The sequence below is a fragment of the Thermobia domestica genome, chromosome 4, assembly GCF_964235325.1.
Source record: "Thermobia domestica chromosome 4, izTheDome1.hap1.1, whole genome shotgun sequence".
NCBI lineage: Eukaryota > Metazoa > Arthropoda > Insecta > Zygentoma > Lepismatidae > Thermobia > Thermobia domestica.
In genome coordinates, this window is record NC_137457.1 from 171,613,386 (window position 1) to 171,633,397 (window position 20,012).

The following is a 20,012-nucleotide window of genomic DNA, read 5'->3' on the forward strand; positions in this document are numbered from 1 at the left end:
TGCATTAAAAATTCCATGTCATTTAACAATTTACAGTTATGTAACCCTTTCAGGACCTAATGGCCAAAGTGACACATGCGGGGTTGTCACCCAGTTAATCCTCTGCTATGTGAACGTTAATTAAGATATGATTTTTTCTACGCCAAATATGATTGGACCATAGTTATGCTGGTCGCATTATTTTTTTCTGAGTGTTGTTCTCAAATTGGAGCTCAAAATCAAAAAGTCGTGAAATATCGAATTCTCTTTTTAGTTTTTTCAGTATTACTTCCTTCGTTTCTGAGCGTTCTACTTAGGAGTTGTCAGGTATATATCTCATACGGATACCTATTTATTTTTTTACCAATTTGATCTGCTCGCAATCAGTGTTGAAACTAGGGAAATTAAAATTTTCATATTTTTCGGTCAAAAAATCGAAATTTCCAAAATTTATGTTTATAAATACGTACCTATACGTAAGAACGCAAGTCAACTTACGCCAGTCGAACATTAGTTCTTACTGAACAAAATAAAGTGCAGGCCGTTAAAATCGGGCAATCAAAAGACGCACGAGAAATTCCAATGTAGGTTTTAAACACTTTTTTTCTTTTCTTTTCACCACAATCAATTTCTAAGTTTCAAGCTTCTTATCTTAGATATTGACATGATACTTGTAGGATATATTAGTGGGATATCAAAGTTTATTTTAAGATAGTTCCCGTCTATGTGGTAGCAATGTTTCTAGAAACAAAAAAAAAATAATTCCCTATTTTAGGCGGAAAATTTGGAAAATATTCCAATTTTCCCTCTAGAATATACCTTCCCTCTTATTGGCTACATTGGAATAATCTGAAAGCCAGTATCTGAAAGCCTCGTCTTTGTCCCACACAACGCACCATAGAAGTTTCACTTGGATAATTAGGGGAACTACAGTTGAGGTTTACATTAGACCTTGTTCTCTAGGTGTTAAAATGATTCTGATTTTTGTAAGGAAGAATGAGATATTATTAATTATGTGCTTAGTTTATTAGAATCGTCACGATAGTTCTACTATATACTAGTGAGGCACCAAAGTTTATTTTAAGGTAGTTTGTGACTGATAACAGTGTTTCCAGCTACATAAAATTTTAATTCCTGATTTAGGTGAAATATTCGGAAAATATTCTACTTTTCCCTCCATAATTTCTCTTTTGTGAGCTACATTGAAACAAACGTGGCAGTATCTAAAAGCCTCATATTTAGCCTACACAAAGTACCATGGAAAGGTCCAATAGAATAGTTAGGAAAGCTGCAGCACCTACATAACTTGATTTTTGTTTCTGAAGCGGAAAAAAGTTGAACATTCCATGTGTATGATGAGGTTTCCTTCCTGCTTTTGTGTGGCAGCCAACGACCGAAAGTTTTTACTGTGAATTTTCAACACACCAAAGAATTTTTTGAGAACCCATGCGGTGACAAGAGTGCCAGCTCCAAAAAATCTTAAATTACGGTTAGGGAATTTTTGTGAATTCACCCCTACTATTTCCTCCATGATTTCAATTCCGTTGGCAACACTTCAACCAAACTTACGTCGTAAGATTCCCACATCCTTTGATATAGGTTTTCATAACCCTTGTCGGTTATTCTAAGTCGGTTATGGAGGGGAAGGGGGAGGTTCCGAAAAGAAATTCTTTCAGTTTCTTGATTAGGGAGTGGAACCCTATCGAATGACGTTAAAAATTTCAAAATTGGTAGAGGTTCCCATAACCCTTGTCGGTTATGGAGGGGAAGGGGGAGGTTCCGACAGGAAATTCTTTCAGTTTCTTGATTAGGGAGTGGAACCCTATCGAATGACGTTAAAAATTTCAAAATTACTAGAGGTCCCCATAACCCTTGTCGGTTATTCTAAGTCGGTTATGGAGGGGAAGGGGGAGGTTCCGACAAACAATTCTTTCAGTTTCTTAATTAGGGAGCGGAGCCCTATCGACTGACGTGAAAATTTTTAAAATGGGTAGAGGTCCCCATAACCCTTTTCGAATATTCTAAGTCGGTTATGGAGGGGAATGGGGTGGTACCGACAAGAAATTCTTTCAGTTTCTTGATTAGGGAGTGGAACCTTATCGAATGACTTTAAAAATTTCAAAATTGGTAGAGGTCCCCATAACCCATGTCGGTTATTCTAAGTCGGTTATGAAGGGGAAGGGGGAGGTTCCAACAAGAAATTCTTTCACTTTCTTGATTAGGGAGTGGAACCCTATCCAATGACGTTAAAAATTTCAAAATTGGTAGAGGTCCCCATAACCCTTGTCGGTTATTCTAAGTCGGTTATGGAGGGGAAGGGGGAGGTTCCGACAAAAAATTCTTTCAGTTTCTTGATTAGGGAGTGAAACACTATCGAATGATGTTAAAAATTTCAAAATTGGTAGAGGTCCCCATAACCCTTGTCGGTTATTCTAAGTCGGTTAAAGAGGGGAAGGGGAAGGTTCCGACAAGAAATTCTTTCAGTTTCTTGATTAGGGAGTGGAACCTTATCGAATGACGTTAAAAATTTCAAAATTGGTAGAGGTCCTTATAACCCTTGTCGGTTATTCTAAGTCGGTTATGAAGGGGAAGGGGGAGATTCCTACAAGAAATTCTTTCAGTTTCTTGATTAGGGAGTGGAACCGTATCGAATGACGTTAAAAATTACAAAATTGGTAGAGGTCCCCATAACCCTTGTCGGTTATTCTAAGTCGGTTATGGAGGGGAATGGGGAGGTTCCGGCAAGAAATTCTTTCAGTTTCTTGATTAGGGAGTGGAACCCTATCGAATGATTTTAAAAATTTCAAAATTGGTAGAGGTCCCCATAACCCTTGTCGGTTATTCTAAGTCGGTTATGGAGGGGAAGGGGGAGGTTCCGACAAGAAATTCTTTGAGTTTCTTAATTAGGGAGTGGAACCGTATCGAATGACGTTAAAAATTTCAAAATTGGTAGAGGTCCCCATAACCCTTGTCGGTTATTCTAAGTCGGTTATGGAGGGGAAGGGGGAGGTTCCGAAAGGAAATTCTTTCAGTTTCTTGATTAGGGAGTGGAACCCTATCGAATGACGTTAAAAATTTCAAAATTGGTAGAGGTCCCCATAACCCTTGTCGGTTATTCTAAGTCGGTTATGGAGGGGAAGGGGGAGGTTCCGACAAAAAATTCTTTCAGTTTCTTGATTAGGGAGTGGAACCCTATCAAATGATGTTAAAAATTTCAAAATTGGTAGAGGTCCCCATAACCCTTGTCGGTTATTCTAAGTCGGTTAAAGAGGGGAAGGGGGAGGTTCCGACAAGAAATTCTTTCAGTTTCTTGATTAGGGAGTGGAACCTTATCGAATGACGTTAAAAATTTCAAAATTGGTAGAGGTCCTTATAACCCTTGTCGGTTATTCTAAGTCGGTTATGAAGGGGAAGGGGGAGATTCCTACAAGAAATTCTTTCAGTTTCTTGATTAGGGAGTGGAACCGTATCGAATGACGTTAAAAATTTCAAAATTGGTAGAGGTCCCCATAACCCTTGTCGGATATTCTAAGTCGGTTATGGAGGGGAATGGGGAGGTTCCGGCAAGAAATTCTTTCAGTTTCTTGATTAGGGAGTGGAACCCTATCGAATGATTTTAATAATTTCAAAATTGGTAGAGGTCCCCATAACCCTTGTCGGTTATTCTAAGTCGGTTATGGAGGGGAAGGGGGAGGTTCCGACAAGAAATTCTTTGAGTTTCTTAATTAGGGAGTGGAACCGTATCGAATGACGTTAAAAATTTCAAAATTGGTAGAGGTCCCCATAACCCTTGTCGGTTATTCTAAGTCGGTTATGGAGGGGAAGGGGGAGGTTCCGAAAGGAAATTCTTTCAGTTTCTTGATTAGGGAGTGGAACCCTATCGAATGACGTTAAAAATTTCAAAATTGGTAGAGGTCCCCATAACCCTTGTCGGTTATTCTAAGTCGGTTATGGAGGGGAAGGGGGAGGTTCCGACAAGAAATTCTTTCAGTTTCTTGATTAGGGAGTGGAACCCTATCGATTGACATTAAAAATTTCAAAATTGTTCCCCATAGCCGAAGTTGTCCCAAATCTTTATATATTTTAAGGAGAAACATTCACTAGAACATTATTGGATTTTCTAACTTTTGCCAGTTACGTTTCAAAGATTGTGTGGCCCTACATATAATCACAATGTCACGTTGATGCTGCAAAAAATTCACATAAAGATTATAAGGATATGCTCCAAAAATTAATTAAAGGGAAACGAAAGAGTACATGTCTTTGCGAAAATACAGACGCAAAGCATCAGACAGCAACCAGGTAAGGGTACAATAAAATTGTGATAATTTCATTGTCAGAAATAATACCTTTTTAATTTTTATTTATGTTATTGTGTATGTGTTGGTAAGGTGATGTACCGAATTATTTTGTTTTATCTCCTGGGATTCACCGTTTTTGTCATTTCGGGTGTTATTTTGGATAGTATTTTTTGTATATTTCGTAAGATTTTTCTGAGGTTTTTGCAGTTACGCATGTAAAAATGACATTTTCGGTTTGTACAGACTTTCCCCTTTCAAACAAGACCAAAATCATTACAATTAGTCAAATAATGTTTGAGATATGGCTCTTTTTGTGTCGTAGGGTGTTTTTCAGAAACGGCCTATTTGGAGAAATTCGTCACTTTTTGAACACCCTGTATTTTCCGCAGTATCTATTAAAATGTTCTCATATTGCATTTCTGTTACTTAGACCACACTACCTTTCAGTACAAAAAAATCAGCCAAATCTGTGAATATGAAGCAACAAATGTTCCTTCAATCTGGTGAATTCATATGGAATGACTCTGGTACCGTCTGAAAGGCAGTTCTATTCTGAAGAGAATGATGTGCGACACATGGCCCTAGGGTAATTAGGGAAGTGTCAGGAAATTTTTATCAAAATATACTTCTGTATAGGGGAATTTTGGACATTTTCGGTATTATTTTTGTGCTGGCTTATTTTTGCACCTAGAAGACTGAAATTGTGCACAAACATTCAGTCTACCGAAATGAAATGAAATCTTTAAGTTTAACGCCCCACGGTTATGCCGGTTAGGCTAAAGGAGACGGTGATAATGAGAAATGAGTGAAATGGTGGAATGAAGAAAGTGGGAGGAAACGGGAGAACCCCGAGAAAACCCACGAGCACGGTGTTTGTCCACCACAAAGTCCACACGGCACGAGCTGGGATCGAACCAGGGACCCCAAGCACCGGAGGTGAACGCTCTACCACTGAGCCACCGCGCCCCCTTCAGCCTACCGAGTAGTATTTTCCAGATTTTTTGATCAGACTTCTGCGTTAAAACAGGGGGGTACAAAGAGGCTAAACGTTGAAAAAGGGAAATTTTACCAAAAAATTTCCTTTCACGGGATTTTCCCGCCTTAGATACATGATGGAGGCAAGTGAATGGTACCGCCTGAAAGGCACTACTCTTCTAAAGAGAATGATGGGCGAAACAAAACCCTAGGGTAATTAGGGATGTCTCAGGGAATGTTTAAACATTTCCCTCTGTATACGGGAATACGAAACATAGTCGGTTTATTTTTTTTGACGAGCTTACTTTCGCACCTGGTAAATTGGAATTGTGCATAAACATTCAGCCCACCGCGTAGTATTTACCAGATTTTTTCAGATCTCTGCGTTAAAACAAGGGGGTCCAGGGGGGCTAAAAGTTGAAAAAAGGATATTTAGACCTAAAAAATCCCTTTTTTCCTAATTTTTCCGCCTTAGATACAGGATGGAGACACGTGAGTCATACCGTCTGAAAGGCAGTTCTATTCTGAAGAGAATGATGGGCGAAACATGACCCTAGAGTAATTTGGGATGTCTCAGGAAATTTTTTACCTGAGAGCATGGTGTTTTACGGTAATTTGGGGCATGGTGGGAATTCCTAATAAAATTTCCCCCGCCCTTGGTGTTCAAGATAGAAACTTGAAATTTGGCACACACATTCAGTATACCAAGTGCTATTTATCAGATTTTTGTAGATGGCAACGTTCACACAGGGCCGCTCCAGAGGGGCCCAAAGTGCGAGAAAAAGTTTCCCTCCGAAATTTTCCCTCTGACATAATTTTCCCACTCCTGATATATGGTATGAGCATGCTAGTGGTATCATTTGAAAGCCAGCTCCATTCTGAAGAGAATGAGGTATGAACCATGATCCTAGGATAAATAGTGACGATGCAGTAGCTGCTAGACTGAAAGTCTAAAAAATAGCCCCAAAACCCCGGATTTCTTAAGGGTTAATCGGGTTTTTTCGATATATTTCAATGTCTTTGGGCTAAAAGTGTTAAAATGTGGTTTATATTTCAAGATTGTCATTGTCACAACTTGCAACAATTTTCTACTCACTGCTGTTTTGAAAAAATTGCCGCCATTTTGAAATTTAACATACGATTGCCGAGAAAATCTATACAGCAAATTTAGCGTAACTCGTGCTTGTACTCTGAAAATTTTAACTTAAAAGGCAGGAAGTTGTACCCTGTAGTGTGTGTGGTAGAGGCAGACAAACGAGTTGAGTTGGTTTTGTGTTTAACGTCCCTTTCAGCAGCGAGGCTATATGAGACGGGACATACTGATTAACATGGAATCCGAACCACATGAGATCCCTCCGGGAAGCAAACCTGGGTCTCCCACGCCGAAGACGCGTACACCAACCGCTTAGCCATGAAGGAGCTCGGCAGACAAACGAACAAATGTAGATCAAGTCATCCAGAATCCTGACTGTCGTTCACCAAATATGAATACCAAAAGGGGTCTATTAATTTAAAACAAAGATACAATTCATGTTATATGAATGAAATAAATAAATGTTTCAAAATGTCTTAAATGAAATTAACATCTTCCAGCGTAAAAAACCTTCCATATTTTCTCCATGAGAATCGGGACACCTCAGATCCCCCCCTCAACTTTTCAACACAATGCAATGAACTGTAGTCTGGTTATGAACAAACGTATAATACGCCGCGGTGGCTCAGTGATAGAGCGTTCATCTCTGGTGCATGGGGTCCCAAGTTCGATCCCAGCTCGCGCCAAGTGAGCTTTGTGGTGGACAAACACCTTGTGCGTGGGTTTTTCGGGATTCTTACATTTCCTCCCACTTTCTTCATTCCGTCATTTTATTCATTTCTCATCATCACCGTCACCTTGAGCATAGCAGGCATAACCGTGAGACTAAAACTAAAAGATTTCATTTTATTTTTTATTTTTTTTCAAGAATATAATAGGCGAAAGTTCACTACGCACCAGCTGCTTTTCTCTCTTCGTACCCTGCAATTAATTGTACGGACTGAAGATGCCTAAAAACTTAAGATGTGCTATAAAAATGCTTTACAGGAAAACAATATGCAAAATATTTAAATCAGTGGTACAATTTACCTTCAATATTCTTCGCGCGTTTAGTAATATTTATTTACATGGCTGTATTTGCCAAAATTATTTTTTTTTAATGTTCTGGAAAGTATCCGAGTTTCCATAAAGTGCAATGAAAAAAGTAGCTTTGCAAATTTCGCTCGCTATCAAGTCGAACAGGGTGGCGTAATAACTTGCTTGAAACTGTTACCTGCAACAGCGCACTGTTCATTCACTAATTACAGGATCTCCAGCCAATGTCAGATTTTTTTTTCACTTTTCGAATAAGCTGATATTGATAGCAGAAGTGGAACGGAGTTAAAAATACGGGACATTTCCCTGTCACGACTAAATTTACGGGGACGCGGGACATCCGGGCCCAAAAACGAGACTGTCCTGTTTTTTACGGGACGTATGGCAGGCTTAAGCGTAAAATAAATAGTTTTATTCTTGAAGTATTCATTTCCAATCCTTCTGCGTTTAATTTCAAGAGCACTTCTTTCACGGCGTGTACATCAAAACTTCCACTAGTACGGAAATTCGAACTCAGGACTTGAAATAGTAAGCGGTACATAGTCTTCGGAACCCCGAGCATTAAGCTTCTTAAATTTGACAAGAATTTTTACGCTATTGCTGGTGTTGATTCTACAGAATAATTATTTGAAGAGTAGCACCAAATGACTGAACTAAACTGTTATTGTTGGAGAACCAAATTTTAGTTGAAGAAACTTGTGTTTTATATCAAAGGTAAGAAATAATACTAATAATTTTACTAATGTATTTACATATGTACAATTAGAACTGGCACCTATGACCTTAAACCCATCAAACGTATGAGTGATAACGTCCCACGGTGTCGCCGAGTCGACGAGCACACTATTCACGGAAAAATTTTCTAAAGTACAAAATTGCTTATTTTACTTCAAATAGGCTATCAGCATAATCCATACATTAATTTGTTCCATAACTATCTCAAGCTAAGGTTATTTTTTTTAATTCATTCAGTGCATTCAGAACTTTAAAGGTCGTATGTTGTTGTCTACCTTAACGTGAAAGCCTCTAATTCGCCCAAGGAAAGTCTAAAATCTGGTGAAAAGCACTTACAATGTGATCACCTTAGTTGTACCAATAATATACTAACAAATAGGTCAAAAACCCAGGTGGGTTTTAAAGTGGGTTTTTTCCAAGATTACTAGAAAACAGGTTGCCTCTTATCCATGCTGCACTGTCATAGGCTGTTTCGGAATGGCGTTACCCGAGGACCCATTAAGCGCGCAAAAAGATTGTCGTCTGCTCTTTTAACGCTTAAGAATAAGGAAGAGGGTCTTCGCGTGAGAAATCCTATACTGAATTAACGTTATATATTAAAATACCTTTTTGTTGCTTGCATGCAGAATCAAACTTAAGTGTATGTGATTTACTACAGAGAATAATGATCGAAAAGGTAATTTATAATCATTGTGTTCTACGATAATATGTTGTTAGAAATCTTACCTCATTGGACAAGTTTCCTGATCTTTTTCTTCCGTTTGTCCTAGGAGCTTCCGTCTCTTTTTACAAAAACCTTAACATTTTTCTGTCTTGCAAAACTATTCAAAAACTTAATTCTGGCAAATGTTCTTATTCGCACAAATGTAGTCACTATTGCAGAATCCACGTTAGCACTACTCCCACAAATAATTCCCTTCAGACATGTCATGCTATCTTTTCCCCTACGCACTGTTCTTCCATGGTACAATGAAAACTGTTTTTCCATATCTTTTACACACGAAAGCCATTCTTGAGTGGGCTGTGTGAGATGGCCATGAGACAAGCTTTGAATCCATGATGGTGAAGAGTGATGAACGGGAACATTTTTATTGTACTGTTGACTTAAATGAGGGTGTGTTTTTTGTATTTTTTTGCAAGTCAACCTGCTATATACTCCAGTGCATCTTCTTCCATTGCTGATTTTGTCTCAATATCGCACATTTCACTTAAGAACATCTTCGTCTTCGGTCATTGTCTTCAGCATTTCATCAGTATATACAACACCACATTTTTAAAGAAATGTGCTTGAAATAAATTCTTCATTTTCGACAGTGTTTTTGTTCCTGTTAGTTTCCAGTACGCCAGGGTTTTTGCCTAAAATAATCATTCTAATTCTATTTAATGCATTTAAAGCTGTAGGATGATCATAGAGTCCTCCATGGGAACGAGACTGCGAAAACATGTTTTCCAAAGAGTCCTGATTTAAACGGTGTGTTAGAACATACTTCATTCCCATGCTCCGAACACATGAGAGAAGATGTTTCAGGGATATAATGGACACAAGAATGGCTGTTTGAAACAATTGTATGCTCTTTTTGCCTCGATACAACATACTACTAATTGTATTATACATTTTATCTAATGCAGCATTTTGTTCTTCTAGCCGGATTCCGTATCCCTTTTTAGTTGGCAGATCTGAAGCTGATGGAACATGTGTTCATAATATCAAACCAATCATTAAAGGTTCCAATAAAATTTGCAGTGTTCTCAGCCAACTGAGGATCATCTCCAGGTTTAAAGTGATGAAGAGCTGCTGCAACAGTGTGCGACATCAATTCTGCGGCTCTTCTTACATTCATCCTTTCCGTACCTTCACAATTTATGTGATTTTCAGTTAATTTATAACAAGTTTTAATTTCATGACTATCACACTGGATAAGCGCATTTACTGGGTCTTTGGTCATATAACTGCCATCAGGAAAGATTAAACCTGTATCCAGAAACCAATTCCGAATTAATTTTAATAGGTGCGGTGCATCTGCGAAAAAGTATATTTTTTCCTGTGTTCTTGTATTATAAGCCCAAGTTCGTTCAATGATTATCCCGTATTCCTTCCATAAACATTGATTAGCTCCACCCATATCGCACACACATGCTATGACTCTGTAGCCTATATCTGACAGCCGAAGAATTAAATTGTCGAGAATATTTTAGACATATTTTGATCAAATTTCACATAGACTAATTGTTTCCAATTTTTGAACAAACCTCTGGCCATTACAGTTTGCATTCTTGCATAAGGACCTATAATTTCATCTTTCAACTGGTCGTACTCATAAGCGCTTTTAACTTTCATCTCGTCAAACTGTAGAACTGTAAGTCTTTCAGTATCTTTATAATTTAATCCAGCTACTTTCATCATACATTGAATATGTTCCAATATACCATTCTCGCTTCTCATATCGATTTTTGAAGCCCATTTCTGTAAAGTTGACAGTCCAGGTAGTGGATAGTGTAGTTTTTGTCTAAGGTATACGTACATTTTGTTTGCCTAGGTACAATAGCGTAAAGGCTACAGAAATGTCTTCATCAGTCCACCTAATACGCTTTTGTTTATTTGTTAGCATCTTAATTTGGTTATCAGTAAAAATCCCTCTCAGTCCGATACAAGCTTCTCGTGAACCACGCGAAGATAATTATTTTTACTTCTATATTGAAGGAGTTCTTTTCGCAAATCTGAAAGTGCTGTTCTTTTGAGAGTTAATTTCCTTTCTGTTGTTTAAAGTTTACTTTTTAATATTTTGTTATTCATTTTCTCCTGTAAAAGTTGATGTTTTAATTCATCTATTTGTTTTTGAAGGAAAATAGAGGAATCGTCTACTGTAGTTTCTTCTGTATTAACCATAGAAGCATCTAGAGAGTCTATTTCTTCCCTGGACTGCAGTAAAGTTGCTACAACTTTTCTATTGTCTCTTATTACTTTTCTTTCCGCGTGGTCTTCAAATTGTTTTTCTTTATATACATCTTTAACTAACCCCAAATTAACTGAAGGTACGGCGTCTTTTTTTTTTTTAGTTTCATGACGAGAGTCAGCCCTAATAATTCGTGTTTTAGATCTCTTTTAAAGTCACTGGAAACAAAATGCTCCGAACACACTTTACACAATCTGGATTCGACTTGCCATCACGCCTACAACGTTGAACCCACTGTCTTCGTAGTTCTGCATCTACGGGGAATTTAAAATATTTGACATGTTTTTTAAGATCATCTTTTTTCGTTTTCACTAAACTATTGTTGCATACTGCGACAGTACACCTTGTGCCCGGCATATTAAAAACTTTTGCAAGTACTATAGAATGCAACTAATTAAAAACTAAATTTTCACATCACCACAGAAGTATATATTTAAAAATCACTTTACATTCGATGCACTAAATTCCAAATATGAATATAACAGATTCATTCCAGGAAAATCTATAATAATAATAAATAAATATAACACAACTAAAAACACTACACTGTAAAAATGAAATAACCAAGAAAATGGCCCAAGTTTTCACTAACACGAACAGCTGAAAAAGATCTGTTAGCTTACGATATAGAATCAAATAAAATTTCCTTTCGAACACACACACACACACACAAAGATTTGCAAAGCACTTGTCACACAAGCTTGTCAAACAATTAACATTCTTTCGCACCCCATCATGTGTCTTCAAAGGGTTGGGTCTCCATGTGACGTATTTACGATCTTCACCGACTCTCTCCGAACGAAAACCGAAGTGTTTCGAGGCAGCCTGTTCTCTAGTAATCTTGGGTTTTTTCAGGTTGGTCCAACCCGAGGGCCCACTTGGGCAAACTCTGGCTACGGTTAATGATATATTTTAGACTACACTCTTGTAAACCACCAATGTTATGTAGTTACTGTGGCATACGCCTATGACGACATTTACTGGTGATGGAACTTAAGGAGACCACTGGGGAATTCGCAAAGAATGTAAGAATATTCGATACAATACAATATTTTTTAGTATTCGAAACAAGAAACAATACAAATTTGAACTTTAGTACGTTCCAGAACGAGCAAAATTTATATCCATCAGATATATAATTACTGAACTTTGGTTTTCAACGTTACCTCCCCCTGACCTTTAAATACGCCGCGGTGGCTCAGTCGTAGAATATTCACCTCTGGTGCGTGGGGTAGCTGGTTCCATCCCAGCTTGCGCCAAGTGGGCTTCGTGGTGAACAAACACCGTGTGCGCGGGTTTTGTCGAAGTTCTCCCGTTTCATCCTACTTTCTTCATTCCACCATTTCATTCATCATCATCACAGTCTCATTTAGCCTACAAGGCACAACCACGGGACGTAAAACTAAACATTTCATTTCATTTTAAATTTCCCTCGTTTTGTTTTTCTGAAACACTGCCTACCCACCATCACGCATCATCAACATTTAGGCCTACTCCTTTCACACACTCTATTCCACGTAAAAGCCTTCTATTACCCTTTTGATGGATAAGATGAAGTGCTTTACGACGGTTAAAATAACTAAAAAAACTGAAATGAAATATTGGTTTTACGTCCCACGTATATGCCGGTTAGGCTAAAAGAGACTGTGATGAGAGATGGGTGAAATGGTGGAACGAAGAATGTGAGAGGAAACGGGAGAACCCCGAGAAAACCAACGAGCAATGTGTTTGTACACCACAAAGTCCACACGGCGCGAGCTGGATCGAACCAGGGACCCCAAGCACCAGAGGTGAACGCTCTACTACTGAGCCACCGCGCCACCCGATAAAATAACAGTGCATATGAAAGATGACTATTACATGTTATTTTCCACAGGCGCGGCGGTGTATTTCTTCAGAGTGTACATAAGCTGTACATTATGTTTATATGTGGAGCGTTACTAGTATGACGCTCCGTTCAGATTCGTATCTTTACCAAAACCCATTTAGTTTCACTATCCTCGCTTACGCGTATACCCACGATCATTGACGCGCCTACTCCCTACGGACGTATCCCCGCAAAGCACACAAGCATTGCACAGCCCTGGCTCGGTTAAATAGCATTCGTGCTTTCTGTGGCCATTTAGCACAGGCTGGTTTTGTTTTCACACTGTAGTTCTTATGTCATACACCACGAAGGCGTATTTATATGGAAATCGAAAAAGATTTGTAACTTTTCAACAATTACTTCTTGTGGCCCCCTTGAATTTTATTTATTCATAGTGAGATATTTTCAAATATAACCCAGCAAAATCTTTTAGGAGATAATATGAAGGAAATCAATGAAAGTATCAATTTTTCAACAATTATTTCGTGTGGTGCGCCAAAAGTAAACCTGCACGTCCCTTTGTGCATTAGATCATTGTTTTCACCTCATGTTAAGTTCTTCATACATAAATTAATAAATTCTACTTGTAAATTTTCTAAAGGTAAGTAAAATAAAGAGTAAAATATTTGCATCCAATAAACCTTGCGCGCTATCAGATTGAAAGGTCCTACTCGATTCACTAGCAAGCGCTATACGAACATCGTATAATTCACATCTACTCCTGTAACATTTTTCATTTTATACAAAATAAAAAAATATTCAACTATTACTGTGCACTTACCAATATGTACAGCACTCATACCCTATATACAATATACCACAACATAAACAAAACAATGACGTCCCTTTCGTGTGCCAAGCGCAGTGAATTGTGGGTGGTTAGGTTGAAAACAATTTGCCAAATGTTTGCTGTTGCCAACTTTTGAAGCTACATTTGTATGAAATTTATTGCATTAAATTTACTCTTTCCTAAAAATTGCAAATGATATTTAATTTGTCACAAACATTCCACGTTTGCATTGCATTTTTCGAAAATACAAAATTAAAACTTTCACAATATTTGCTATGACTAACAATAGGCAAGTTTGCGGAAAACTTCTGTGCTATCGGGGTTGTATTTCTTGAAAAAACCCCGTCGTAAGTCTTGGTGAAAATATTGAGAATTTTATTTATTGTGTATTATTACTTCTTTGATAAATCCACATCATTAATGTGCATTTTTATTTAGTAACTTGTAAGTTAAAAATTATTTCTAAGTAGTGGGCTCATCGAACCCCATCCTTGGACTTCCATGTGACATATTTTCTACAAGTATATTTCCTGAACTTAGATTTTTTCGTTTGTATTTGACAAGGATTGTGTTTTTATGTTGGGAAACAACATATCAGCCACGAGTAAGTCCTGAATGCTTATTCTGTATTCATTTGTTGTTAGATGGCATTATGTGAATTATAATATGTTACACTGTTGGTTCGAGGAGCCTCCCCTTGGACCTACTTGAGACAAAAAACATTCTTGGACTTTCTAGGGTTAAGTTACAGGAGAAGGTAACAAAAACATATCCATACAAAATTAATAGGTGTTTTAAAAATATTTCTGGAAAATATTTCTCATATTACGAAAGAATTTATGTGTAAAATATTCGAAACATTTTTAAAATTATATTTCATACATTATCTCGAAACAATAAAAAAGATTGCAAGTAACACGTTGGACAACATTTGTAAAATCTATGGAATATATTTTCCATTTTTTATATCATTTATGTAAAACATTTTCAGTATTACTTTGAAACATTTTCTCTCTCAACATTGAAAACATATTACATTACATTGAACACAATAGTACAATTTGTGAAAATTTTCCTTAGATTATTTTCCTTCTAACGTTCTAAAAATATACTTATTGTACTTCATAAAATGTTTTCCAAACATTTTTTAAAAATATTTCCGGTAAATATTTGGGATATTTCTCAGATATAACAAGGAATATATTTTCTCCAGTAACGGAAGAGTATATTCTGAAAGCAATGTAAAAATATTTCTTTAATATATCAGAAAATGTTGTTCACTGAAAACACAAAATATTTTCTTAAACATAACGGAAAACATTTTCTATTCATTTTTAATATGTTTTCTTTTCACTGTTTTAAAGTTTTATATTCAAAAATCGATAAAATATTCTGGAAATAAGACTAAAATATTGTACGAAAATATTCCGTTTAAGTTATAACAGAAGGTTACTAAAATACTTTTGTTAAAATTAAGTAAACCTTCTTAAAACATTTCTGAAAAATATTTCTTATATTACGAAAGAATTTATTTTTAAAACATTCTAATCGTTTTAAAAATATATGTTCAATATGTTTTCTTGTAAAAATAGAAAATATTGCAAATAACCTATTAGAAAAAATTTTCCAAATATATGGAATATATTTCCTTTCATTGTTTCCTATATCATATATTAAAAACATTTTTATTATCATTTCGAAAATATTTTCCTTCTCAACAGTGAAAACATATCCAGTTACATCCAATAAAATATTTCTAATACATTTTGTGAATATTTTCCTGGATATACTTTCGGGCTAACATTCTCAAAATGTACTTTCGGTAATTTCTAAAATGTTTTCTAAACATTTTTGGGAAAGTATTTTCCGGAAATATTCGGAATACATTAGGGAAACCAGCATGGAAATCTCCAGAGAAGGAACACCTTTTGGAAACCAAGGAAAATATTTTCTTTTGGTTGAGAAAATATTCCTTGCTGTGTGGGATTGTACTGTCATCTGAAGTTTCCATAGTGTGGCAGGACTCGTTTTTCGAGTTAATAATTATGTATATTTTTAATTTTATTTTAATTAATGTTTATGTTACAAGGATTGTATATTAAGGTTAAGGTGATTGAATGTTATGTATGAGATATAATGCAAGCTGCAGAATGTTATTATTCAAGAGTCAGCATAATGTGGTAAATAGAATGTTAATAAAATGTCTTCGTCGAGAGTCTGGCAATGCAGGAAGATAATGCAGACAATGCGTCAATTCTCGCATTGGCCAGATTCTGTGCATTGTAAAAAGAGAAACTGTAAGCTTTCACAAATTTCACAAAATCACGGATATGCGGAAATTGCTTAGAATCGAGAAATCAGAGTGTGTCGAGAGTTGCAGTTTTTGAGTCTTGACACATGGAAGAAATTTGTTTTTCCATGTGAAAAGTGGTCGCACGTGCCGACAAGCAGACGACAGAAGTTGGACCAGGCTCAACAAAACTGGAGGAGTTCAGTAGATTCGAGATTCAGTTCATGATCACCGCAGGAGTTTTGTAAGATCAGTTCCCGAGGAGTCTTGAGAGAACAGTCTTCGAAAAGTTTGAAATAGCTTCTAAAAACAATGAGAATTAGTCCGTAGTGATCTCCATGATCAAGTCTTAGAGGATTTAGTTAAAGATCGCCGGACAGTCAGATGACAGTCAAAGGAAAGTCATCATAAACTACATTATTCGATCCACGTAGAACGTCTAGTCCGCATAAGCATTTGGGAGATTTCCATACCTCAATGCTCGTCCGCACCATCCAGTAATTAGGAGTACCATCTTAGAGGAACTACTTCCTACACCAGGTCATCGTTGGAGCAACACCAGAACCATCAGGTATGTGTTACACCTACTCAGGGCTCAAAGGCTCAATACTCGATCATAGCAATACTCGTCTGGCAAATATTCCAATTATCCGTTATTAACTCATCACGAATACTTACAGTCAAGTCTTACTTATGAGAAATATAATTTTATCGATCTAATGAAGTTAATGTTATCTTATTTGTATTTATCCCCATTTGGTAAACCTCTCGCATATGAATATTAGATCTGTCCCACTCATTCTAGATGGTGAGTGGAAGGCATCCAGTTACACTCTAAATTGCATCCCCAAACTAGGCACAGAGTGGCTGGGTTTTCATAGTGGAGATGCTGTGAGGCTTAGGCCATTTTTGTAGCGGACCTAGTAATTCATAGCATGGTGGAAGATGCTATGGGCTTCGATAACAGTAAACAATAATAGCAAAGCATGATGGAGATGCTGTAAGACGTAAGGTCAAGGTAGCGATTCCAGTGCGATAGTGCAATAATGCGATACAGGTTTGTTATTTCAGAGTTAATTGAATCCCACCCGACCCTCCCTTCATGGTGCAGATGCGTTCGGTTAATTCCCAGTTAAAGAGTTTAGTGAAAGTAAATTTAATTCCCTCCCAACCCGCCCATTAATGGTGAAGTATGTTACAGTATGTCAAAACAGGGAATTTAAAATAGTAATTTTAATCGCAAGTAAAGTTGAAATCCCACCCATCCCACCCTTTCGTTTACGCATGTTAACAAATATAAAATGTACCAATTAATTATCGCACAGTAATGAAAGAGTGAAAACAAGTGATACCAAGTGATATTTACAATCCATTTTGAAGGTCAGGATGAGTGATAGCATGAACAAAAGTGGATACATGATTTTGCGGTACTCAGTTCGAATCTTCATGAAAATAATTTTAAATTTAAAGTGATAATATTTACATTTTAGTACAGTTTATTTTATTGCATATACATATATTTTAGTGTAAGTTAGGAAGAATAATATCATACATGGTTATAGGATTTAAAGGTTATAGTAGAATTATTATTAAATTATTATTGTCCGAACAAAACAAGCATCGCTGTAGCCGATGTGAGTGAGAGAATCGCACGGACCACTGAGAGCGTTGAAAGCCGAATGGTTCCGATTAGCGACGAAGCTAAGCGAAGTCTTTCGCATCAGATACACTGAGTCAAGGACACGAATACAGCGGCGAGCGCTGGAACGTATAATAGTGGAATGAGCATGTGCCAGTCCTGTCATAACAATAAAGAGTATTATTCAGTTAGTGCAATATGCTTTCTTTAAGCATGAATCATAGAGAACATTACCCGGTAATGAGAGACGATGGGAAACCGGGCTCAATATTTATTAAGTCTAAATACTATTGCTTAGATCTAGGGGTACTTAAACATTTTTCAGAGTACAGTCCAACGTACAACGAAACAAAAGAACAAGAATTTCGAAGGAACGTATTAGGATACGCCTATAAGCACTATTATTTGATTGAGTTCACGCAGAAAAACTTCGATATGGAAGAATTAGTAGAATTAGGGTTTTTACGTCACTACTTATCCATTTTGTCAGGAACTTCCGAGACAAATACACTCATAACAAATGCTGTGTTTTTCGCAGTTAAGGAGGACAAAATTAAGTATAAGATATATGCGTTGTTTTCGAATGGTGCGAGCCAGGATGTTGTAAACAAATGGCTAGATAGGTTTAGATTTACGTACAATTGTACTCAAGCTATTAAGGTAGCAGATTTTGTATCTACCTTAGGTCAATTACACAAACAAGCTAAGTTTATTGTTGCAAGCGATAAATCCTTGCTGGATTTAGCCGCTTTTGCGAGTCTATTTAAAGAAAGGACACCGTGGTTGGTAAACAAATATCGTTAAAAGTGGAATATTGTTAGTATTTAGAGGATTATATATATGTTAGAGTATTAGTGTATGTTTTGAATAGGATTATTAATTGGTGATTAGGAATATTATTAGAATCTCTATAAGAATATGTAGGTCATAAGAATATTTAGTAATTAATGCGAATAGAAATCTGACTATCAATTTATTTTAATGAATTATGTCTTTAAGGCATATAGTGGTTAATTTAGCGATGTAATAAATAGATTAACATTAGGAAAGACTATGTAGAAAAAGAAAAGAAAAAGGAAAAGAAAATATGAATGATTTTGTCATTAGTTTTGTTTTAGGAAATTAGATATAAGAAAGGCAAGAATGAAAAAAAACGAGAAATGAATGATGCAATTGAAATAGATATAAGCTAGACATGTAAGTTAAAACTAAGAACCCTGAAAATTAGGCGAACCTTTCATTAGGGGAAACTCTAATCAGGAAGGAAATCCCATTCTCTTCGAGTTGAATTTGGCGATTACCAAACTTCGATGAGAATATTTTATTTATTAAGCCACATAAGTCTTCCGTGATTGTTGAAAAGAGACACAGGTGTTGACTCGTACATCACGCGCAAAGCAGTGCAAATTTTTTTTGTGGAGAGATCCTTCATTTTTAGCCAAGTCCCTTAGTGTAAATTAAATTAAGCTAGTGATAAATTAGTGAGTAGTTAATTCAGTATCCTAGAGTATATAATTAGAATAGTCAGAATAGTTCTAGATGTAAGGAGTGCATCTCGAATAGTAAAAAGCAGAATATAGTGATATTCTGGTATTTATAATATAAGAAGCTGTCTAGTTCAATCATTTCATTTGTATTATTTTGAAGGAAAGAGGAAAAGAGTTGGTTTCTAGGAATGTGAATAGTGAGAAGAAGGAAATTTTAGTAGAAAATAGGTTCTAGAAAGGTAGACAATTAACAACGATAGACGTAAAGAAAATAAGCAAGCATAAATACATAACATAGACTTAAATAATAATAAATGTGAATATGGAGAAGAAGAGTGAAATAGTAAATAATAAATAAAGAATTATGAATAAATAAGAATAAAAGAGTAGTAATAAGTATTGAATATTTATATAAGTTATATAGCATGCATCATCGAATATATAGTTATAGAAGAAATATATATGCATATTAAGCGCTAGAGTACTCAAAGAATAAGTATATGAAAATGATATAGATGAATTAAGCGCAAGAGTATAGAAATAAGAGAAAATATTATCGGGGACAAGCAGATGTTGTTTTCCTGCACAGAGTAGCCCTGAAAAGTTATAGTACGTTTCCGAGTTGGACAAATGAAGCAGTTATTATACTCACTTCGAGGAATTCCTTCTCACAGTTATAGGCCCTGTCGGCATTACTTAAATAATTTAATATGTTAATATTTTAATATAGTAATAAGAATAATAAATGAATAGAGGAATAATAATATAATAATTAATAATGAAATAATATTTTAACCTAATGATCTTGTTGTGGGAATGGCCACCCAGGACGAAGTAATTAGGCAAATAACTAAATAAATGATAATA